We start from the raw sequence: 10,078 nt of genomic DNA, 5'->3' as shown, positions 1-10,078 counted from the left end.
ATTCTGTATGGACAAACTCCAATATACTTTCTAGAGAATCAACTAGACAGTGAGATTCAATCTAAATAAAAGTACATCAAAGAGTTTATATCTCGATCTCTCGATTTGATATGTACTCAAGCAAATAGAAATTTGCGAGTTTTTATCAAATACTAGAGAGATAACTTGGATGGTACCAAAAACCAATAGTCAGCCAAATGGTTAGCCATATGATCACTTTCATACCAGCCATATTCTTCTTCGCCATAACTAGTTCAAGTGACTCAAATGAACTAGTTAGAGAGTTGTTCAATTGCAAGGAAATCTTATGTAACTACACAAGACACAGTTGAAGCAAAAACAATTTGATTCACTCGAATCGGTTCATGAACTATATAGCCACAGTTTGCAATTTTCATTCCTTAGTTTATATAAGAATAAGTTCACAAACATCGTTTTTAGATATAACCTACTCAAGTTCGCAGACTGGGTTCGCGGAATTAAGTTCTCCAAAGGAGTTAACAAACTCCAGCAGAATTTCTCGGGACGAGAACTTCCGCCGGTTCGAGGACTTGGCTCACGCCACCATGCCGGTTCTCTGGATCAACAAAGTTTGCAAACTTCGGTTCAAGTAATAAGGACTTATACACATATGTGTTTCCACAACAATGCTTATATCCTCCAATGGTTATATAATCTAAACTCTCATTTCAATCATTTGAAACATTCTTAGAGGATATTGATGTTCTATAGTTGTTATTCACAAACTATTTTTCGTCAAAGTAAGCAATTTTCAAAGTGATTGAAACTTGTCATGATTTTCGTCACTAGGTGAATATGAACTTGGCTAAAGAGAAAGCTTACCAACACATATTTCGAGAAATAGATAGGCGAGATAAACTCGGCTTGAAATAGCAAATGTGTATAATCTAAGTCTATACAGCAAAACGACTTTTGTCTCAAGATAGGAGATAAATAGACTTTTGAGTAATAGATAAGTTCAAGTCTCCACATACCTTTTAGTCGATGAAGATCCACCGGTTCCTTGAGTAGTCCTTCGTCTTGTATGATGATTTCCATGGAGTTCTTGAGCTCAACTATACTTTTTATCCTAGTCCGAGACCTTAGCTATAGTAGACTAGAAATCAAGACTTATAGTTTTGATCACTAACATTGACAAACATGCTTGAGATAGCAACACATGCGAGTTCGACCATGCTCTAACAATCTCCCGCTTTGTCAATTTTAGTGACAAAACTATCAATACATATGGAATACAAAAAATAAATAAATTAACTTTTGTAGCTCCTATTCCACGTGTCTAATCTTCAACATTACTCGAAATCTTCGTCACTTCTAAGTACTCCAATGATCCCAAAGGTTGTAAGTTCAGCATCATCGTTGTTGAAAATCCGTAGCTATAACAACGAGAAAAAAGAGAGTTCTCAATCATTGTTATACAGTGTCATAGTATCATTACATAGCGTCAAAGTTCAATTGTATCACAACTTTAACAACAATACTATGGTGATATGTATCACTCCCCCTTAGTTAATACTCCATCTCCCATGGAAACCACTCCCCCTTACATAATGATCCGAAAACCATATGTATTTGTAGTGTGAACTACATATTAATTCTCCCCCTTTTTGTCAGTAAAATTGGCAAAGGTACAAGAACGGGATCCTAATGAAATTTCCGAAAGAGACATTTCATGACCAAAAGAAAGAAACACATATCATCTTATTTAGATGCAATCATATAGCCGAGGCTAAATGCATTCATCAAGGAGTTTATAAAGATACAAGATAACCCCTATAATATCCCACAGCCGCACTCCCCACAAAGATTTGACAATTAAGCACAAGTTCAATTAAGAACTCTCCCTCATAAAATGTCATTCCTAAAGGAACAACAAGAGCGACCTTAATTTTGAAAGAAAAGAAGGATTTCTTAGGACATAACAAATCACATACAATTATGAATTTGAATCCAAAATACTCAATTAAATTAACCACAAGAGAACCCATGATTAATTCAATCGAAAATGCTCAACATAAGTGAACTTATGGAGACTCAAAAAAATACAATTAGATTAATCACAAGACAACCCATAATTAATCTAATCGAAATACACAACCAAACTAATCACAAAAGTAATCAATTTAATTGGTCATGCTCATCATAAGAAAACTTACGGAGCAACAACTAAATAACCAAACAAGATGATTAATTTAATTGAATATGCTCGACATAAAGTATCTCGCAGAACAACAACTAAGCTAATCATAAAAATAATCAACTTGGTCGGTTAGTGCTCAACATAAGACACTTTACGGAGCCTCACAATAATACATAAAATATGGATCAGGGAAGATCAATACTGCGGAATACACAAGGATTCATTCTATTTTTCATCACTATTCGCATAACGGTATTCAATAGACATAATCCCTGCAAGCAAAATATTTTAACCTATCTTCCATCAATAATTGACATAATAGGCTTAACTTTTGTATTTGTCAAAAGTCTATTTATTCTTTTATCAATACATGCATATCGACATACGAAAGACTATACTTTTGACAAGGTATAGGACAATCATAGTTCACGGACGCAAACACACATATCCCATAAAAATATTGAAATATATAAAACCATAAAGATTAATACTGCAAAAATCATCTTCCAAACAACTTTAGAATTTAAACCAATAAATTTAAAAACATGAAGATGAAAATGTTGGACATAGCTATGTGTAATCACAATAATGGCTATTCCAAACTCTAGTTGTTCTTTTAACAAAAACAAGAAAACAGAATTCTTATTCGAAGACTTACTAGTCGTTGTAGAACTTTCTCAGAGCCTCTACAGAGAATTCCTTCTCATTATTGAAAAACTCATTGATTATGGGATCGTTCAATTCCTCCAAATCTTCAGAAATATCAGTCAACTCACTAAGTTCTTTCTTTAGCTCACACAAGGTGTTCTTTGAAAGAGACAACATTTGTTCATAGTGAGCTATCTCTTCTAAAAACGAAACAATTTGTGATTTTAAATTGTTTCTTCTGTTGATGAAATCTTTCACCAAACCCCTGAAGTTATCATCAAGCTGATAAAAAGACAAGAGGTAGTTAGAGGAAGAACCTTCTCCACAATTTGTAGTCTTCAGTTTCTTCACACTTGAGGAAGAGATTCCCTTACAAAGATACACATTGATTGCTTCGACTGCATCTCTGCTTGTGATGCTTCTAGTTACAGGAGCCATGAAACTGTATCTTTTTAGGGAAGAAAGGAAAAAGTCTACAAATAAAATAAATAGACTAGTGAGCGTCTAAACCCTAGAAGAACGAGTCTTCCGTAGGTTTAGAGAAAAAATATCTATACTGTTAGGAAAATATTTTCTTAACAACAATAAATACACTACTTGAGCCACAAAGACGCAGAACCCCATTTTCTCAAGTGAAAGATGAGGATGCGAACGTCTCTAGCATTAGATAGAGACGTTGTGAGCCAAACACTCTCCTTGTTTACCACATAGTGATTTTCCAAGGTTTGTCGTGTAAACAGAATTTCTACCTCTTTTGATTCTGGAAACACTGGTTTTATGGGAGCCACGATGATTATCCAGACTCATCTTTTGCATGTTGTTCTGCAGTTTCGAAAGATTCTTATTGCTCCTTCTGAATCTCCAGCACATACTTTGAACATGATTTGCGTGTCCACAAAACGAACAGATCAAGGCTCCTTTGTCTTGTTGAGGTGTCTTCTGTTTGACACAACAATCAACCTTTATTTTTCCCTGATCAATATAAGCAACAGGGTTAATAATTCCTGCACACTTGCTTTTAAATCCTAGACCATTAGTGTTTCCAAAGGACTTCTGACCAAATAACATTGTTGAGATTTTGACAGAGCTTCCAGACAATCTTTGTAGATCATCTTTAAGAGTATTAATCTCTTTCTCCTTTAGAGCAATGGTTCTGGTGAAACTATCATTAAGACAGTCTATCTCAAGATTTTTCACCTGGATTAAGGATTCTAATTTCTTCAATAAATCTTTTAATTGAAGATTTTCTTGAAGAACCTCTTTATTCAAGAATTCGAAAATCTCTGTGTCAGATTCAAACTCTGAATTAGAACTTGAGTTTGTGCATGTTTCTGTTGTAAGAGCTAAGGGTTCATCACATCCATCAATCGTATTCACACGGTTGACACTAAGAGATCTTTCTTTCACAGAATCATTAGCAGTGAAAGCTGACAAAAGATGTTTGTCACGTCTAATGCTTCTTTTTACAAATTCTTTGATCTTTTCTGTTATCAATGGTTTTTCAAAAAAAAATACCATAGGATCAACATTCATCAGCCCAAGACAAGGTAGAGGATTTACTTGTATTGGAAACAACATTGAATGCAACAGTTTGAACAGAATTTTGATCAGGAATTCTTACTTTTCTAAAAGACATATTTTTGGAAAGAGTATTGAGGTTATTTCCTCCATCGATGGTATACTTCTTAGAAACGTATATGTTGACTTCAAAGGTAGTTTCTAAGATATCCCTGGCATCTTTATACTTAGTGCAAGTAGACACATAATGCTGAAGTTCTGGGGTCATGGCCTGTCTGATAGCATTTAAGCCTTCAAAATTTTTCTTTGTAGCAAGAATTTCTTCTGGACTATAACTACCAACATCCTTAGGTATAGATACATCACCTTCTGTATTAACCGGAGGATCATAGCCATTAATAACATGTACCCACACTCGAAAATCGTGAGCTTGAAGAAAAGCGCGCATATCAACTTTCCACCATGGGTAGTTTGAACCATCGAAGACTGGTGGTACGTTAATTGAATTAACACCTCTTTCTATAGAGTCAGATCGCTACAAACACAGACTTGTAAGGTTTTAAACGTGTTTGCCCGCTCTGATACCAATTGAAAAGGCGGGGGTACAACAACCACAACCAATATTTCGCTTAACAATCTGTATGGACAAACTCCAATATACTTTCTAGAGAATCAACTAGACAGTCAGATTCAATCTAGATAAAAGTACATCAAAGAGTTTATATCTCGATCTCTCAATTTGATATATACTCAAGAAAATAGAAATCTGCGAGTCTTTATCAAATACTAGAGAGATAACTTAGATGGTACCAAAGACCAATATCCAAGTGTCAATCAATTTAAATCAACAACCAAAAGGTCGGATATTCTAATTGATTGAACAGAGTACAACCTGTGATATTTCAATTATATACAAAATATAATGCGGAAAAGAAATAACACAGACACTAGAATTTTGTTAACGAGGAAACTGCAAATGCAGAAAAATCCCGGGACCTAGTCCAGATTGAACACACACTGTATTAAGCCGCTACAGAAACTAGCCTACCTCAAATTAACTTCGGTCTGGACTGTAGTTGAACCCCAATCAATCTCACACTGATCCAAGGTACAGTTATGCTCCTACGTCACTGATCCCAGCAGGATGCTACGTACTTGATTTCCTTAGCTGATCTCACCCACAACTAAGAGTTGTTACGACCCAAAGTCGAAGACTTTAATAAACAAATCTGTATCACACAGAAAAGTCTACGGTAATAGATAAATCCGTCTCCCACGAATATACCTATGAGTTTTGTTCCGTCTTTTGATAAATCAAGGTGAACATGAACCAATTGATAAACTGGACTTATATTCCCGAAGAACAGCCTAGTATTATCAATGACCTCACAATAATCTTAATCGACGCAACGAAAAAAGATATTGTGGAATCACAAACGATGAGACGAAGTGTTTGTGGTTTATTTTATATCTTTCCTATCGGAGATATCAATCTCAAGCCAATTATTACAATTGTACTCGTACGATAGAAAAAACAAGATCAGATCACACAACTACAAGAAAGTAGTATCGGTCTATCTTCATAATCCCAATGAAGCCTTTAAGTCGTTAACCTGGTTTAGAAGAAGAAACCAAAGGTTAAAGGAGAATCGACTCTAGCTTAGCACAACTAGTATCACACCGAAGGTGTGGGGATTAGGTTTCCCAGTTGCTAGAGTTATCCTTATATAGTCTTTAAAATCAGGGTTTGCAATCAATGTTAGCTTGGTAACAAAGCATTCAATATTCATCGTTAGATGAAAACCTGATTAGATTCAAGCTAATATATTTCAACCATTAGATCGAAAACTAGCTTGTTACACACAAATGAAATGCACGTTTCTAGGCTTGTGTAACCATACCCAAACTTGTACATTTGTTGGTTCAACAATAGTCAACCAAATGGTTAGCCATATGATCACTTTCATATCAACCATATTCTTCTTCTCCATAACTAGTTCAAGTGACTCAAATGAACTAGTTAGAGAGTTGTTCAATTGCAAGGAAATCTTATGTAACTACACAAGACACAGTTGAAGCAAAAACAATTTGATTCACTCGAATCGGTTCATGAACTATATAGCCACAGTTTGCAATTTTCATTCCTTAGTTTATATAAGAATAAGTTCACAAACATTGTTTTTAGATATAACCTACTCAAGTTCGCGGACTTAAGTTCCCGGACGGAGTTCACAAACTCCAGCAGAATTTCTCGGGACGAGAACTTCCGCCGGTTCGCGGACTTAAGTTCCCGGACGGAGTTCACAAACTCCAGCAGAATTTCTCGGGACGAGAACTTCCGCCGGTTCACGGACTGAGTTCGCCGCACGCCACCATTCCGGTTCTCTTGATCAACAAAGTTCACAAACTTCGGTTCAAGGAATAAGGACTTATACATATATGTGTTTCCACACCAATGCTTATATCCTCCAATGGTTATATAATCTAAACTCTCATTTCAATCATTTGAAACATTCTTAGAAGACGTTGATATTCTATAGTTGTTATTCACAAACTATTTTTCGTCTAAGTAAGCAATATTCAAAGTGATTGAAACTTGTCATGACTTTCATCACTAGGTAAAGATGAACTTGGCTAAAGAGAAAGCTTACCAACACATATTTCGAGAAATATATAGGTGAGATAAACTCGGCTCGAAATAGCAAATGTGTATAATCTAAGTCTATATAGCAAAACGACTTTTGTCTCAAGATAGGAGATAAATAGACTTTTGAGTGATAGATAAGTTCAAGTCTCCATATACCTTTTAGTCGATGAAGATCCACCGGTTCCTTGAGTAGTCCTTCGTCTTTTATGATGATTTCCATGGAGTTCTTGAGCTCAACTACATTTTCTACCGTAGTCCGAGACCTTAGATATAGTAGACTAGAAATCAAGACTTATAGTTTTGATCACTAACATTGACAAACATGCTTGAGATAGCAACGCATGCGAGTTTGACCGAGCAATGATCTAACACCACGCCAGACCCAACCCTATCACATCCTCTATATTACCATAGAACTAAATTTGAATATATAGAAACTAAATTTCAAATATGCGGTGGGGATTGAACCTTTTATTTGAATATATATAAAAACTAAATTTCAAACCCATATTTTGGATACAAACATACAAATACGGTGGGGATTGCATCCCTGACTGACTCTCTCCTTACTGGAGTTGACGAGATACTACTGAGCTATCATCTTGAACCCATAATAAAAAAATAAAATAAATATAAAAGATGAATGAAATTTTATACGGTTTCGCTATATATTAGAAATTGTTGTAGTAGAATAATAGGGGGAAAAGGAAGACGCGGAGAAGAGAAGGATTTCTATTGATTATCCTATTACATAGGTAAAGTATCCTTTATATACATGTAAAGAGAAAACCTTAGGCTTCTAGTTGGGACGCACACCCATGGGTCGTAGGCCCTAAAACACTCCCCCTTGTGTGGTCCAATAGAACTCCGTTTGTAGTGCTTCACGTATAGTGCTTCGAATGTAGGTCTTTAAATGTCGTCCTCTTCTTGATGACTTGTGCCGAAATCAATCGCCTCATTAAAACCTTGACAAGGAAAAACCCAGTGGGATAAAAACTTGGTAAACTCTTCACATGCAGTACTTCACATGTTGTCACGTACTTTACATGTAGTTTATCACATGCAATACGATTTTCAAAGATCGACGAGTCTAAGTTAATTGCCTCGTTAAAACTTCGTCAGGAAAACCCAGAGGACAAAACCTGAACTAAAGAAAGAGAGTGCAATATTAAGGAAACTTAGAACATAGATGGACTCAAATATGTTGCCTCATTAAAACCTTGACAAGGAAAGCCCAGCGGGATAAAACCTTGACAAAGGGAAAAGAATACAACGTGATAGATACAAGTAAAGGTGATCCGTGTCAGATGATCACTTTGCTCCGTTGAAGTTGACTAGTTTCTTCATAATTCTTAAGGAAGAAAATCCTCGTGGTAAAGACAATAGCCTTAGCTGGGAAATTATGTTCCCGGTGTTTGTTGTCGTCTCATGAAAAACCTTTCCGAGTAACAAAACCCCGCGGGAAAAAGCAACCTCGGTGAAGGAAAATAGTTCAACACACCATTAGATGCTGCCCCTGATTTCAGATAATTTTCATTAGTCTAATGCATTTAAAAGGAGTTTATCACACTTTACTTTGGTGACTTGAATGTTTATAAGACCATGTTGTTGATTCTGGAAGTTACGATGCTTAAGAGAATATCGCGTTTCATTTCTTTAATTCAGATATTTTCAGTAATATCAACGCGATCTCTATGTCTTCAACGTTCAACATACTTGATTTTTTTAGTGTTGTGTTGCTAAAAACCTTGTCGAGTAACAAAACCCTTTAGAAAAACTATTCTCGATCGAAGGGAAAAAGAGTACAACACATCTTCAATTTCGAAGTAAAATATGTCGACATCATATCCTTGGATCCTCCCCCTGATGTCGGTATCTCCCCCTGATTACTTTCAGAGTTGTTCCAGACAGTTTCTTTAGTCATGTACTTTTCGAAACTGAATATCGGTAATGACTTAGAAAATAATCTACCATATCTCCCCATGATTACTTTCGTTGGAGAATAGATTATTGCTCCTTTGTAATCAACAACCTCTGGATTGCAGTTCCTTTAACATTCATTTTTATGTCTTTGCTGGGATAAAACAAACTCATGTCAATGGTTACTTTTAAGTACATGATTACATTCATTGTACCATTCCAATGACGTTGCGTTGGCGCTGAGCTATATCTAGCTAACAAGTTCCATGAGGATGTAAAATTTAATCAAGTATATTACTACACTAAGTACAACAATGCGTATATTGTAATTAGATATGGGAATTTCATCCCCAACACATCTGCGTCATCTTCCTTTAGACGAAATGGTCACTTACTTACATTTGAACCTCGACTAATCATGAGAGTGCTATCAGGATGCATGTCTTTATTAAATTTCCTGACAACTTTAGACATATGCAAACTGGTGGAATGATATACCACAAGCTCAATATTTGGTCGAGCTTGCCCCATATTTTTAATCTCAAATTCGGATTTCAAATAGATTTTAAGGTTTCTTATTACATCAAGAGTACCCATCATGTCTGTACCATCGACATAGGTAGCTACAATTCCAAATCAGAAACTTTCTTGTAAATACGCAAGGATAAATAACTTACTTGTCTATCCCCTCCAAATCAAATATCCACTTAGACGGGTATACCACATCCGCCTGATTGCTTCTATCTATAAGTGAGCGTTCTATCTAACTGTAGACGCACTATGTGGTTTAGAGTCACTTGATTTGGGTAACAAAAGGCTATCAAGTACTTTTTGTAAATATCTTCTATCTCTTGATTCCTTCAAAGATACGTAACAACCACATACATATGCTGCATTTCAAGTTCTTTTGAAATTACCAAGCTAACTAAGTAGCCGAACACTATGAAGTTCATTACAAAATAATTCCAGGGCTTTGTGAGAAACCTCGCGCCACAAGGAGAGTCTTCATACTTTAAGACTTATTTCTTCTCATTATGCTTTATGACAAATTAATCATGTATGTCTAATAGGATTTACACTTGGTTGGTTAGCACTACCACACCAAATACCTGTATATTTGTCAAAGAACCAAGTTCTACCTGGATTGTATAGGCCAAATATGCTATTCGTTGACATTAACCAAT

This window comes from Papaver somniferum, chromosome 7 (assembly GCF_003573695.1).
Source record: "Papaver somniferum cultivar HN1 chromosome 7, ASM357369v1, whole genome shotgun sequence".
Taxonomy (NCBI): domain Eukaryota; kingdom Viridiplantae; phylum Streptophyta; class Magnoliopsida; order Ranunculales; family Papaveraceae; genus Papaver; species Papaver somniferum.
The sequence above is the reverse complement of the archived record's forward strand: the minus strand, read 5'-3'. Positions refer to the sequence as shown.